We start from the raw sequence: 14,074 nt of genomic DNA, 5'->3' as shown, positions 1-14,074 counted from the left end.
CTAGTGACGGGGGCCTGATGCCCAGGAACAGGAGAAATGCCTATGTCCCTTCAAGGTCTCCAGAATTTTGGCCTTAGCTGAACCGGGAACACGGCTACCTTTCACAGGCCCACACATGATGTCAGGGAAATCGTGGCAGAGCAGCTCGCCAGGGTGACCAGGAAGCAGAGACAAGGAAGGTCTATACCGGCAGAACCACTTTTCTTCCTTTTTGGATCCACTGAGGCAGGGTACCGGGCTATTGGGTGATGACGCCCGCACTCAGAGCCAGCCTCAGTCTGGGAATGTCCCACAGATGTGCTCTGAAGTGTGCTTGCTTGAAGTGTGCTTCAGGGCACTCCCCAGTCCAGTCAAGTTGACAGACTAGATTAGTCACCACAAACAGAGACAGCGGGACTCCAGAATGACAGGTGTGGCTAATTCAGTCTGCTTGTATGTGTCATTCGGAACTTCCCAGGTTTAAGAGACAACTGTGGATGGAGCAAGAGGTCAGGCACCTCGGAGGAGTTTGGCATCTTGCTGGTTCACTCACCATGTAGTTACTAGCTTAGTAGGAAAAGCCACTTGCTCTTTTATTTAGGATATAGTCAGTGGTTCTCTCCAAGGAGCTAACTCAAATGGAGAAGCCCAACAAGAGGCAAGCAGCATCACTGGAGGAGAGGGAGGGCATATGGGTTGCCTGTCAGGAGGCTTTGTGTGCCAGAAGCTGCAAATGAGCTAATGGGGCCGGATCCATAGATATGATACGGAAAGGGTGAGGGCAGGTGAGATGAGAGACTGGTTTGAAGCATGCAGAAAGGATGTTTAAATCGGAGGCCATTTTGGAGTTTGCTTACAGCAAAGGCGCAGCCACTGCTATCACTATGACTAGCACAGAAATGGTAAGCCTAGCTTAAATGAGAACTCAAATAGCCAATATGAAGCTGAATAAACTTAAAAAAAGAAAATCACGCATGGATACTGCCCCTCTGTGGTTGAAGAGACCCACTGTGCTGTATAAACTCCCTCCTTCTACCCTGGTACTAGGTGTGCCAGTGTCTTCCGTACCTACCCAGTCCTTTCTGACCTCTGAGGTCTCTGTCCTTTTCAGGCATGCTCCTAGGTGTCTGGAAGGCCCACCTGCAGTGTTCTCTCTAATGATGTCAGTGCTTTGGGGTTGGGGTGTTATTTGGATTTATGAGAGTGCCCCACCCCTGCCCTGTGATTCAGAGATTTGGTCTCATTAACACCTGTACATTTATTTAATTGAAATCAAGTTCAAAAGCTGAGGGTTGGGAAATTGCCTGTCTGATAATGCGAATCTATAAACCCTTCTTCCTGCTGTTCCCCGGCTGCCTGCAAATACCCTGAAAATTCAAGCATCCCTGGAAATGATTTCACTGCTCTGCTTCTGGCCCGATGGGTAGTAATAAATAAAAATGAAAGGCACTGGGAGAAAAGCTGGGTTAAATTTATTTGAGGCTTAGCAGGGCTCGGCTCTGGTTGGGGGATGTTAAGGGCAGCTGGCTTGTCCCTGTCACGTCTGGCTTGGCTTTTGAGTTCTATACCTTCGTCTTCAGGGTCAAAGCAGGGATTTCTTGTCATGTGGATGATTCATTCACCTTTAGCTCTCATGTTCATGGGACACATGAGTCACTGCCATTTCAGAAAGAACAGCCAATGGAAAGAACCTCCGTTTTCAAAGTAGGGCTGCTTTCGTTATCCAGAGCAAGCACTGAGCCAGCAAAGCCCACCTGTGAGTCCTTCTGAGCACTTCAGACTGATGGGATTCTAGAACACCCGAACAGGTGAATACTACAAAGCTTACAAGTATAAAGGCAGGGTGTCAAGTAACCTGGATTCTCTAAAATGACTGGATACCATTTCAGGACTGATATATTTCCTCAAGGATACATCGCCTTCTGAGTGACTGCAGCCAGGCTATGCAGCAACAGCAGTCACAATGGGTCCCGTGGCTACTGCATCATGCTGCCATCCTGAAACTGCCTGAGCTACCCTGACAGTCCCTATGGGACCCATCAGGTGACATCCAGCTGTGAGACAGATAGACAGACGTCCTAAGGCTGGTGGTGACTCTGTCTGGGTTGCACACCAACCAGCATCACCAGATAAACTGCCGCAGGGTGGCTCATTTAAGGAGGGCAAATTAGAGATGTGACACCCTTATGCCACTACAGCCAGTCTCTTAAAACACTGTGAACATTGTCATGGCCTTTTGTTACAAAGCCTCCCCTTCTTGTTTCGCCCCATCCCATGCTCTGATTCAAGGCTTGCTTTTACAGCTCTTGCTTTATAGGTCTATACAACAACTGCACCTTGCCCAAAGCTTAAGTTTACAGTTCCCGTACCTAAGAACTTATATTGTAGCTGCTTAGCTGGGGCATGTGCAATGCTCACCCCTGTGGCCCCAGGCTGAAACAATGTCTGCCATCCTGTTCACCTAGCACATAAAGACAGGTGTATACGCATCTCATAGATCATGCATGCACATGTAAACACACACACACACACACACACACACACGCACGCACGCACGCACGCACGCGCCTGCATACACCACTTCCAACAAAAGGAGTGAAATCAAACGTGTGACTCTTGCAGAACGGACACTGCTGAATCATGCCATGGGGGAACCATTTCATCCTCTCATTTTTCTCCGATGCAACTGGGTTTCTGTAGAGTTTGTTTCCTGAGAAGGCTGGTGAGGAAAAGGACCTGGCTTGCTGGGTGTCAGAAGCTAAGTGTGTCTGTCATAGCACACTATATGGTTTTGCTCCTTGGAGCTAAGCACAAGATCAGAAGGAGCCTTTATTTCCTGAACACATGCTGAGTACCTACTATGTGCAGGATCCCAGCCAGACTTTCCAGGCTATACCAAGCACTAAGGTAAAGCCTCTGTCCTCCGATCCCGTTCTGAAATTACTTTGCTAACAATATAAAAGACAAGTTACATGTGTTCATATTTAACTCTGAAATAATAACTTCGTAGCTCAAGTCTCTCTGGAGTCTGACTGCTACAGATATTTTGATCTTTTCCGTGGGAATTGTAGTGCCATAAGAAGGAAGCTCTTTTTCCATATTTTGTAAATGTGTGTAGACTGCAGCCCCCGGGCAGAGCGATTACAGTCTGCTCATATTAATTAATTATGCCTATTTCGATGCAGAAGCTGAGTAGAGATGGGCCTGGAGCATCATGCCGGTAGCCTGTGGGATGCTGGGCTCCACAACAGGGTTGTTGTTCTGCCCACTGTTGCCTTTGGCTTCCCCTTGGCATTGATACTTAATTGCATTCCAACTGGGTAAGTCTGAACCTGTCTGCTGAGCCTTCTTGGCAGGTGTGTAACCAAATGTCCCCGGGCCTTGCCAGTCTGTGGGGGCCAATTAGACCTCACTTCTACTCAAATGTTTCTAGCTGATTGCTCCAGCTGAGAAACTCCCAGCCCTCCCGGAATCTTCTTTCCCAAAGTTTCTCCTTCTGGGATAAGGCCACAGGAGGAATCAAACATGCTCAGAAACGGTTTGTAGATCTTGGATGTTCATGGTTTGTTGGCCACTGGAAGCTGTCACTATGTTGATGCCTTGTGTCCCAGTTCCTCTGTTGGGGCTAAGTCTTTCCATCAGCACATGAGCTTTGGGGTACTGAGGACATGGAGAACTGGTGGCCTGAGAGAAAGCTCTGAGGGAGCTAAAACAATTCAGAGCACCGGGCAGCTCGTGCAAACTCTTACCACACATCTCTTATGTAGGCCATATCTTCCAGCGGCATGAAGCTAACCCTCAGTCTCTGCTCAGCTGCCAAGTGCCTGCTGCAGAGCCCCACATTCCCTGCATTCCTCCTTCCTCTAACCATGACCCTTTTGCCTGCTGGGAAAAGCACCCTCACCCACTTGCTCTGCTTGCCTTTCATAGTTGGAATCCCAGAGCTGCTGGGCTTTGGCTTCTGGCTCTGGCTTTAGTCTCAGCTAGGGCCCAAGTCTTGCTGGGCCACCCTCCCTAATCCTGCCCCAACTGCCCCCATTCTTCCTTGGGGCCCATCCTCCACGTGCCAGATCCTCCTGGACTAGCTAAAAGACAAGTTTGCCCTCACTGGCAGCTGTGCTGAGACTGTGGGTGAATCCCAGGCTTCTGGGTCTTATTTCCACCCAGCACTCTCTCTGCCCCTCCAGGAAGCGAACTCATTTTCCTAGCATTAGGTAGAATGCAGCTTACAGTATCTCTGCAGCAAGGCCATCGATTTCTTTTCGAATGGTCCTACAAGGGTTGAATGAGCTAAAGTAAAAGTTGAAAGTTATAACTGCTGCAAGTGGCCAACTCTGGATCGTAAGAGGTTAGACCTTTGTCTAATGCCCCACAGATACTGTGGAATGGCTACTGGCCATCTAATAGCCCACTGACCAATAAGATGCTTAGTGAGGTCAATGTGGCAGCTTATGCCAATCATTCCAGCACTCAGGAGACCGAGATGGGGGATTGCTGTGAGTTTGAGGCCAGCTTAGGTTACATAGTGAGTTCCAGGCTAGCCTGGGCTACATTCAGTTCTAGACCAACCTAGGCCACAATGGTATATATAATTTCCATGGAAGTTCTTTTTCCCCCCCCCCTAGACAATATCTAAATAGGAAGAGATGAATGGTAAATAAATTAATCAATAAGAAAATTAATAGTAAAATGTCTGCAGACAATTGATTTGGGGTGATATAATAAGGGGTATCTAGATGAGTCCTTCAAGCAGAATGCCAGGTAAGACATCCCTGAGTAAGTGATAAAATTAGATTGAAGGAGATCCAACCAGGCAAAGATCAGAGGAAAGAGAATTGCAGAGAAAGGAGCATGGAGAGCAAGCAGTCTGGGAGCAGCTAGAGCGTTGACAGAGGAGTCCCTGAGGATGGAGTCTAGGGAGGGGCAAGGCAGAACTCAGCTGCAGCTGAATGGAAGAAAGACAGAAACTAGTACAGCGTGGTCCTGTCCATCCGGGAGGACACAGACAGCCTTGGGGTCTCCACAGGTCGGGCTGCCTGGACTTACTGATAGGTCACATGCCCTCGAGGAGAATGAGAAGATTCCAGTATCTCTAGATGACAAGAATGGACCGCAGAAGCTCCTGCCTGCTCAGGCGCAGGTAGTCTGGACTAGGTGGTCACCAAGCTGCCTAGACAGTGGTACATCCAACAGAAAGGAGAGGATGCCCTCCCCACCCTCACTGCCAGATGAATCCTTCGGTTTCAAATATTTCAAATTACAGTCTTGAAGAGCAAAGGAGGCTCTTGCAAGCAGCCCAAGGAGGGGAGTGTAGTACACGCACATGGCCAAATGTTCTGTTTTTTTACCTGATGAACTATCAGTAGCAACAAGGGTGACAGCTGAGGGCGGGGCTGGCTGGTGTGTGTGTAGTGTGTGTGTGTGTGTGTATTCTGATAGCAGTCTCATATCAGATCAATTAAGTATAAACCTGAAGGCCTGCTCTCATGAAAACCTTCAATCCAGTCTCTAAGGGCCTCAAACCCAGACTTTCAAAGGGAACCTTGCTTTGCCAACAGTCACCATTTCACTGTGTTTGCTAATTTCCCAACTCCACGAAAACCTCCAAAAGGGTGGAGATGGGAGAACAGAACCTTCTGGGAGCCCCAGGAACTTACGGATCCCTGAATGTCATCATGACGTTATCTCTAAAGTCCACACTGTCCCTTAGGGGCTTTTATTGACAAACTGCAGAGAAGTGAGTCAAGTCTATGTCACGATCATCTTTCCCAGAACTGGGAGTTCCTCTGGCCTGACAGACACAGGAACATTTTTTTTTCCTTCTCCTCAGCCTTACTCACACATGGTTGCTCATCGCTTTGAGGGCATGGAGAGTTTCCTCATGGCCCCTGTACATTCTGTGCTGCTTTGCTGAATGAGGAGAGGTGCACAGGACTGCACCACTGTTTTCAACTCATTTTTCAGTTTCACCTGGGGCCAAAGTTTTCAGTATCCATATAGTTTGATTGCTTTCTGACTCACTGTGATCATATGCTTTGCAGGACAATTCATTCTTTCGCTTGAAGATATTAATAACACACAGTGTTAGTACTCTTAAGCAGACATGTAAAAGAAAAAATTGAAACTCAGGAAGACTGAATAACTCACATTCGAGGTCTAAGAGATGTGGCCGAGACAGGAGAATTAGACAATTGGAGACCTTCAAACCATGGCAGAGCTTTGTGGCTTCAAAGAGAACTATGCAGTTTTCAAACCCCAAAATTATTTAATTAAACAGGACTTAAATATCTATTATAAACCCAGCCTCATGACACAGAAATATATCCTGTATTTAGTCAATAAAATATTTTAAGTACAGTATTGTACGAAACACGTAGCCACAGGGGCCTTGTCTTTAAGAATCCTCTGGGTAGTTAGATAAAAAACCAAATCTCTGAAGTAGTTTGATGACAGTGTGAGGTAGTGTGTGAGGTAATAGATGCTGGAGGTCAGACGAGTCCCTGCCTGACATAGTCAACCTGACCCGAAAGGCCACAGGATATGACTGGGGAACACTCTAGAACAAGGCACCTTGGAAACAGGAACAGTGTGCGTCAAAGAACTGAGCCGGTAACCATTAAAGTGTTCGTGCGGTCTCTCAGGTTACTTGGTGAGAAGATTTGTCAGGGACAGGGGAAAATTGTAGACTAATTTTGTCACTTGCTGGGGTAGAAGCGATAATGTCTCATACTTTGTATATGTGTGGTTATGGAATCGTAATCTTTATTGTTGTTATTATCTGCATGAGTCAGGCTGGAGCTAGAGCTCATGAGAGAGTCCCCAGGGAATACGAAGAGGAATGGAGGTACACTCATGCCAAGTGAGGTATCACCATCAGTAGCTAAGGATTTACCCATAGTGCATTGAACCTCCACTGAAAAGGCTCAGTCTCAAGGATTAGCTTTTTATCTGAGACCCTAAAATGAACCTAAGGCCATGTGTGCTGGTACACACCTTTCATCCCGGCACTGCTGAGGCACGTGGATCTCTCTCAGTTCTAGGCCTGCTCCACATAGTGAGCTCCAGGCCAGCTAGAACCACATTGTGAGATTCTGTCAGGACAAAAACAAAAACTTCAATGGGCAAGAGATACCTTCAGCTGAGAGGGCTCAATGGACATAAAACCAGAACGACTGGATAGTGCCCAATTAGAAGTTCCTCTGGCTGTTAATGTATATGCGTACGGTCCTATAATTACAACATCCTTGTTTCTTCATCTTTAAAATATGAAAATGTTTCAGAGAGTTTCACATTCATTTAGAGTCATTTTCTCTCTGTTAGGAATAAAATCGAACCTATTTTCAAAGTTGAGGTTGGTCCTGTTACTCTCCATTTGTATGACTTGATACCTAATTTCCTGAGCCTTGGTTTCCCACCTTGTAAGGACTGGATAACAGTGCCATTCAGAGCATTCTAAGCATGAAGACAGATACAACAGCAAAGCACCCAGCTTACTGGGGGCAGTCAGTGAAACACACCTAAACTTAATCTGCTTTTTGCTAAATGTTTCTAGTCATAGTTCATAAGGCATTTTTATGAACTTCACAATAGCTGTTTCTTCTTCTTCTTCTTCTTCTTCTTCTTCTTCTTCTTCTTCTTCTTCTTCTTCTTCTTCTTCTTCTTCAATTTATTTATTTATTTATTTATTTAATGTATATCAGTACACGATCTCTCAATTCAGACACACCAGAAGAGGCCACTGGATCCCATTACAGATGCTTGTAAGCTACCAAGTGGTTGCTGGGAATTGAACTGAGGTCCTCTGGAAGAGCAGTCAGTGCTCTTAACCATTGAGCCATCTCTCCAGCCCCTACAATAGCTTCTTAAGCTAGATACAGTTACTCAGAGTTTTAGAGGTGAGAAAGCAGACTGAGACGCCCTGAGCATAAACAACAGTGGTCGAAGGAATTGAGGCAAGATCGTGAGCCCAGTTCATCAGATTTACCCTTTAGCTACCATTTAGCTGGGACGCCTAAGTGACAATAAAACAAGTTATTATATTTTTATATAGCACAGAATTGGGACTTAATAAGGGTGGCTCTCTTCTGAACCCCACCAAGTGGTTGGGAGATTTCTAGGCAAAACTTTTAAGTTGATCAACCATTTCTTGCCCTTCTACTGTCTGTTCAGTATGCTGTTGCCATATGTAACCAACCATGGGGCCCATGAGAGGTGAAGAGTCTAAGTGGAGATGTACAAGTATCAGCTGTGCATCGAATATTAAAGGTTTAGTGTGATCACCTTTTAAAAAGGACATTATATATCCAAATCATTTTTAATTGGTCCAAATGAAACACAAGTACCTCATTTTCTTTTTCCTTTCTTCTGGTCTGACTTCTAGAAAAACGTTCACTTGCATATCTGGCTCAGGTTTGTGGTTTCTGTTATCTTCCCCTTAGACTCGGGAACTGCCCTGCCTAATCCTTTGTCTTTCCAGAGGTGCATTTGGCTTGCAGTTCCCTCCCTCTGTCAGGAAGCTAATGGCTTTCTGTGTGAGGAGTAGTGTTCTCACCCACTTCATGCTAGCACATAAATTTCTGTCTTGTGTCTCTCTCTCTCTCTCCTCTCTACCTCCTTCCCTCCCTCCTTCCCTCCCTCCCTCGGTGTTTCTTGTAACTCTCTTTCCCCTCTCCCCGACTCTCTCTGTTATCTCCATATCCATCTCCACTTCAACAGATTTTTAAGAAAACATCCTTAGCAGGGAGTTTTGTGTACCCAGCTACTGAGACTTGCCGGTGGCCACAGGGATCTGGAGGATGCCACCATGTAGAACAGCTGGAGGTAGAGACCAGAGAAGAGTGGTAGAGACTGAAAAATGGAAATTTCCATGCCTTGGATAAAGGTAGCAGACACCATCAAGCTCCAGCTAGTTGTTGACTTGTTCCAATGTAAGCCCAAAGGCCAGACCCTTTGAGTTCTCATGGGTGTCTGTGGACTTGCTTACCTATTGATGAACCCCACTGAAATAAAACCTGTGAGCACACATAGTAAACTTGTAAATTGTAAAGCCTGCCTGAGACTCTGTGTAGCACGCAGCCTCAGCTGTCTACAAAGACCTGCTTGGTAAAATGGTCGGTAAGTGGTAAACTGGACTGGTGGTTGCTGGCTTTTGACATGTGGCATGATCAAAGCTGGAAAGTCCCCTCTTTACATAGATGAGCTGTAGAGTCACATGGGAACTAGTGCTCATCCAGGGACATGGTCTATCCTTCAGAACAGCTATGTCAAACTCCTGCTCTGTGTGGCCAGCATTTAAGCAGAACAAGGATAGTTGGGTTTGCCTTTGAGGAATCCATGGTGGGCACATCAGTAGGGGAGTCTCAGAGTAAATGATGCTGAGTGCCTAGGGGTCTCCAGCTGACAAGAGTGATGGCTCAGATGGTTGTCATCCTTCTTGAATTCATCTCATTGCACAGCATTTATTCTACAAGGACATGCACTAATCATTTACTAGAGTGAACTGAAATCCCCAAATAACTCAGGCAGAAAAAAAAAAATAATAAGAGTGCCGAATACCTGGGTTATTTATAGACAGGTCTGCATTCCAGATACCTGAGTCAGGCCCCCTGGGAGAATGTTTCCTTATTCTGCAGTTGACACAGGAAGATTTTGATCTGGGTCATACCCTGAATGCTTGTAACCCCCACCCCCCTTTCCAATTCTAAAGTGCACAAGGCCTTATCCAGTCAGGGGAAAAAACGTAGATAAGAAATATAAAACTCGCTCAACACAGCCTTTGTTCTTTCCTGGCCTCTCCTTGTGCAAATACAGCTTTTAGAGCTCTTAAGATTTGAGCTGCCCACTTTTGTTATTGATAATGATTCCAGAAGAATGCCAGCCCCAGAGTGATCCTGCTTCGTTCGCACCAGCCTGCAGCTTTCCTGAGTGCTGTCTGAAGGTGGAAGTTTCCCTAGTCCCTAGGTTATGAACATGGTGGCCAGATGTAACTGCTTGGTAATTTATACTGCCACTCATCTAGAGTTTTTAAATCCTTATGAACAGCTTCTCTTCTAAGATGCTATCGGTCCCGCTCACTGTCTAGTGAGGTCAAGAAGAACAAGCATTATCATCCATGTTCAAAGGATGCAGAAGTGGTGTCCTGGCAGGCCAACTCTGTGACTCATCTAGATGGCAAGATCAAAGGGCCTCCAGCTCCCTGAAGGTTTGTTCCTCTTCTATCCAAAGCATGGAGGCTCTAAGGACCCCCCAGCTCACCCTACTAAGAGGAGCTCAACTCCATGATAGCACAGTGCACTATGGTAAAGCGGCATTTGTAGGAAGACAAAGACTTACTAAAATATCTACCATACTTGTATTGATCCTATTCCCAAATCTCAGTCATCATAACATTGATTTTAAAAAAAAATCTAAGCAAACAAAACCAAAAGGGGAATTATTGAATTTTTTGATAGTTGCCAATACCCCTGAACAGCATTTTCTCTGTAGGAAAAAAATTTTTTTTCTCCATAGAATATTTTGTTCCTCTCTATGTAGACATTTAAGCAAGAGATCACAGGCTACCAAACAGGGCCAGGCAAACTTTGAGGTTTGAAGGTGTTCTTCCTTGTTTGAGTTATACAATGGGAGGACGTTTCTGCTTCCATATAGTTTGTATCCTGAAAGGGGTAGACAATGAATTATTGAAGATATATGATAGGGTATACTATAAATAAAAAAGTGTTAAAGAAAGCTAGGTGTGGTAGTACATGCCTTTAATTCCAGCACTTTGGAAGCTGAGGCAGGTGAATCTCTGATGAGTTTGAGGCCAATCTGATCTACATAGCAAATTCTAGGCTAGCAAGGGCTACATTGTGAGATTTCATCTTTAAAAATAAAATAAATATGCCCGGCATGGAAATCCATTCCAACCATTTGATAATAATCACTTGTCACACAGAAAAGGCTGGGAATATAGCCCAAGGAGATAGCACCAGCTGACTATGTACATGGTCTGGGGCGCAATCCCCAGCAAAAACAAGGACCAAAATGAAGTTCTCTGCCTTCCTCATCTCCATCCTGACCATGCATCAAATGAAAACACCCTTCCCAAATCTCAACTCCCACAGAGTGTACCCTATGTTACAGAGAGTTCCAACCACATACATGAGCTGAGATCCATGAACCAAACTATCAAATTGCTTCATTCCCTCTGCTTTCTTAGCCTGTGTCAGCCTCCAGTGTTAACCATTGGTCCACATTAGCTGTTTGCTTCCTTCCCTCCACCCAGTTAAAACTGCTCCTTTCCTGCCCGAGCCTTGAACTCCCATCCTATATGCAGCGTCTGTAGCAATCCTACACACCTACTACCCAAGCCACTTTCCCAACGTCAAATGTGCAGGGTTCCCCCTCCAGGAGGCACCTACAGCAGCAAGAGGAAGAGGAGGAAGATGGAGTCCTAGACTCCTAACCCACCCAGAATGCCCCTTGTCCATCCAAATTAAGCATATTGTCTTCATGTAGAATTTCCTTCTGCCCACTACCCTCAACCACAACTCGTGTCCTCCCACTCTGTAACCCTCCTACCTGGGCAGGTTCGACACCCCTTGCCAGCAGCATAAGAGCCCGGTTCCCATCACAGTAGGATACAGCTTCGACTTCTACAGAGGCCTAGAGAGAGCACCATCCTCTCCATCTGCGGTCTCACACTGCCTCGGTGTTCAGCCCAGCTATGGGACTCTCTCAGGCTCCTGTGCTCACTGAACCCAATCCTTCTTCACGCTTGCTTGCCCTTTAGCCACCCCTGACCCCCCATTCCTGGAATGGAATCCACTCTTTACCCTGAGCTGTAGCACTGATCGTGACCTGATGCTCACTATGTATTTAGCTAGTATTCCTCTCAACACCAGAATTGTAAGCTCTGTAAAGATGAGTGTACTGTCTATTGTATGACTGTTCTCTCCTCAAGCATCTAGCACTCAGTAGAAGAGTGTTTGGTGCACTGGAAAAATATTCATTGTTCTTGATGGCTTTGTTTTGTTTTATTTAGGGTTTTGTCTTGTCTTTACATAGACTAAAGTCATCCGAGAGGAGGGAACCTCAACTGAGAAAAATGCATCCGTAGGATCCAGCTGTAGGCACACAAGGTAATGCAGTTTCTTAATTAATGGTTGACGATGGAGGGCCCTGCCCAGTGTGGGTGGAGATAGTCTGGGTTCTATAAGAAAGCAGACTGAACAAGTCATGAGGAACAAGCCAGTTGAATTTCTCCATGGCTTCGGTGTCAGCTCCTGCTTCCAGGTCCCTGCTATGAATTCCTGTTCTGACTTATGTGGAAGAGAAAGGGAAATAACGCCCCCGCTCCCAACTTGCTTTTGGTCACTGTGTTCCATTATAGCAACAGGAACCCCGACTAACTAAGATGCTCATTAACTGCTTATGGATAATGAATGGACGGATGGGTGGACAGACAGACAGATGGACGGGTAAATGGATGGAGACTGCCAGATGGCCTTTTACAGTTTCCAAGACTCCGAGATCTAACTTAAGCTATACCTCCCCTGTCTTTACACATTCTGACCAAATTCCCTTTTCAACTGTCCCACACCCCTAACAGTGTTGTCTTACCTGGTGGACTCTTGCCCCTAGAATGTTCTTCTTCCATCTGTCTGGTATAGCAGATGTCATTCAATTATTAGTCCTCATCCTCCTGCCTGAAGTGTGTTCCCTGTCCCTGCCACCCAGAGGTCTACTCTTTCATAGATGTCTCAGTCCCCATCTCTATATGTGAATGCACTGACACCCTGAGCTTGCCAGATCTACTGCATGCAAGATGGTACCTTTAGTGTCCCATGTGTTTAGTGACATCAGAGCTAGGAGGAAAGAAGCAGTGGGTGGCACCTAATAGCAGTGGCACTCTAATTGACCTGTGGATGTTGCTAACTCACAGCAGTGCGACTTTTTCTTCCACAGGCAAGGTCTGCCAAGTCCTTTTCAGCCTGGCTTTGCCTTCTGCTCTTGATCACTTCCAGCAGCACCAAGAAGCCCCTTCTAATTCCTCCGTTATTCGTCCCCCTGCCTGAAGTGCTCACACTCCCACAACTAGCTAGACAGTCTCCTTGACATGAACTTAAATAACTTTTTCTGAGAACCGTAGCTAGTACTTCTCAAGGCGAGGTGTGCCTGGTGAGGGAAAGATTCCATCAAGAGTGTGTTCCACATGTTAAATGGTCTATGATGTTCTAGCATCATTAAGTTAGCACATAGATATTTTTTAAACTTTCAAATCTGCAGAGTATAATTATATAAATTATATAATATTTTTATGAGTGATGAAGATGTACAAGAATGTTTGTGAAATACATAAGCTGAGAAATGATCTGCTGAAGGCATCATGGTGCACACACATAGGGATGAGATAATACCCAGCGGCATATAGCCACCCTGGAAGTATAGTCACCTGTGTGTGTGTGTGCTCTGTACTCACTGGCCATTGCCCCAAATCCCACTCCACTTTCTAGTCCTTATCAATCCCACTTTCTTAGTTAGGGTTTTACTGCTGTGAAGAGAGACTATGACCAAGGCTACTCTTATAAGGACAACATTTAATTGGGGCTGGCTTACAGGTTTAGAGGTTCAGTCTGCTATCATCAAGGTAGGAGCAGGCCAGCATCTAGGCAGGCCTGGTGCAGGAGGAGCTGAGAGTTCTACATCTTCATCTGAAGGCTGCTAGGGAAAGACTTACTTCCAGGCTGCTAGGTTGAGGGAGGGTCTTAAGTCCACACCCACGGTGACACATTTTCTCCAACAAGGCTACACCTCCTAATAGTGCCACTCTCTGGGCCAAGCATATTCAAACCACCATACCCACTATAGGCAGAGCATGAGTCCACTAAATTCCCACAGCTACTAAGTGGCAAGAAAGGTCTTCACAGCCACAGATCTTCCCTTCTCAAGCGACCTCCTGTAACCCTACTGTGATGGCGCACGATACATGGACCCTTGTAATCACCGGCTGCTGCACAGTGCAACAAGCTCTTCTCATACACCATCCCACTTAAAGTCCTCAGTCACCTTATGGAACAGGAGTTGTAGTTGACATCTCAAATCGCCTTGATAG

General features: G+C 45.9%; 1 protein-coding gene across 3 annotated transcripts in view; it reads right to left on the bottom strand.

Moving 5' to 3' along the window:
* The window catches only part of Itgb6 (integrin subunit beta 6), a 124,739-nt gene that overhangs the window by 96,222 nt on the left and 14,443 nt on the right, over positions 1 to 14,074 (bottom strand). The window contains exon 1 of one of the 3 annotated variants that reach the window (XM_029474427.2): positions 11,542 to 11,668. The exons of the other annotated variants lie outside the window; for them this stretch is intronic. The gene's annotated coding sequence lies outside the window, so the exon portion shown is untranslated. Of the gene's footprint in view, positions 1 to 11,541; positions 11,669 to 14,074 lie in introns of those variants that run through there. 3 annotated transcript variants of the gene reach the window in all.

This window comes from Mus caroli, unplaced genomic scaffold (assembly GCF_978045245.1).
Source record: "Mus caroli unplaced genomic scaffold, Mus_caroli_1 scaffold_2, whole genome shotgun sequence".
Taxonomy (NCBI): domain Eukaryota; kingdom Metazoa; phylum Chordata; class Mammalia; order Rodentia; family Muridae; genus Mus; species Mus caroli.
The sequence above is the reverse complement of the archived record's forward strand: the minus strand, read 5'-3'. Positions and strand labels throughout refer to the sequence as shown.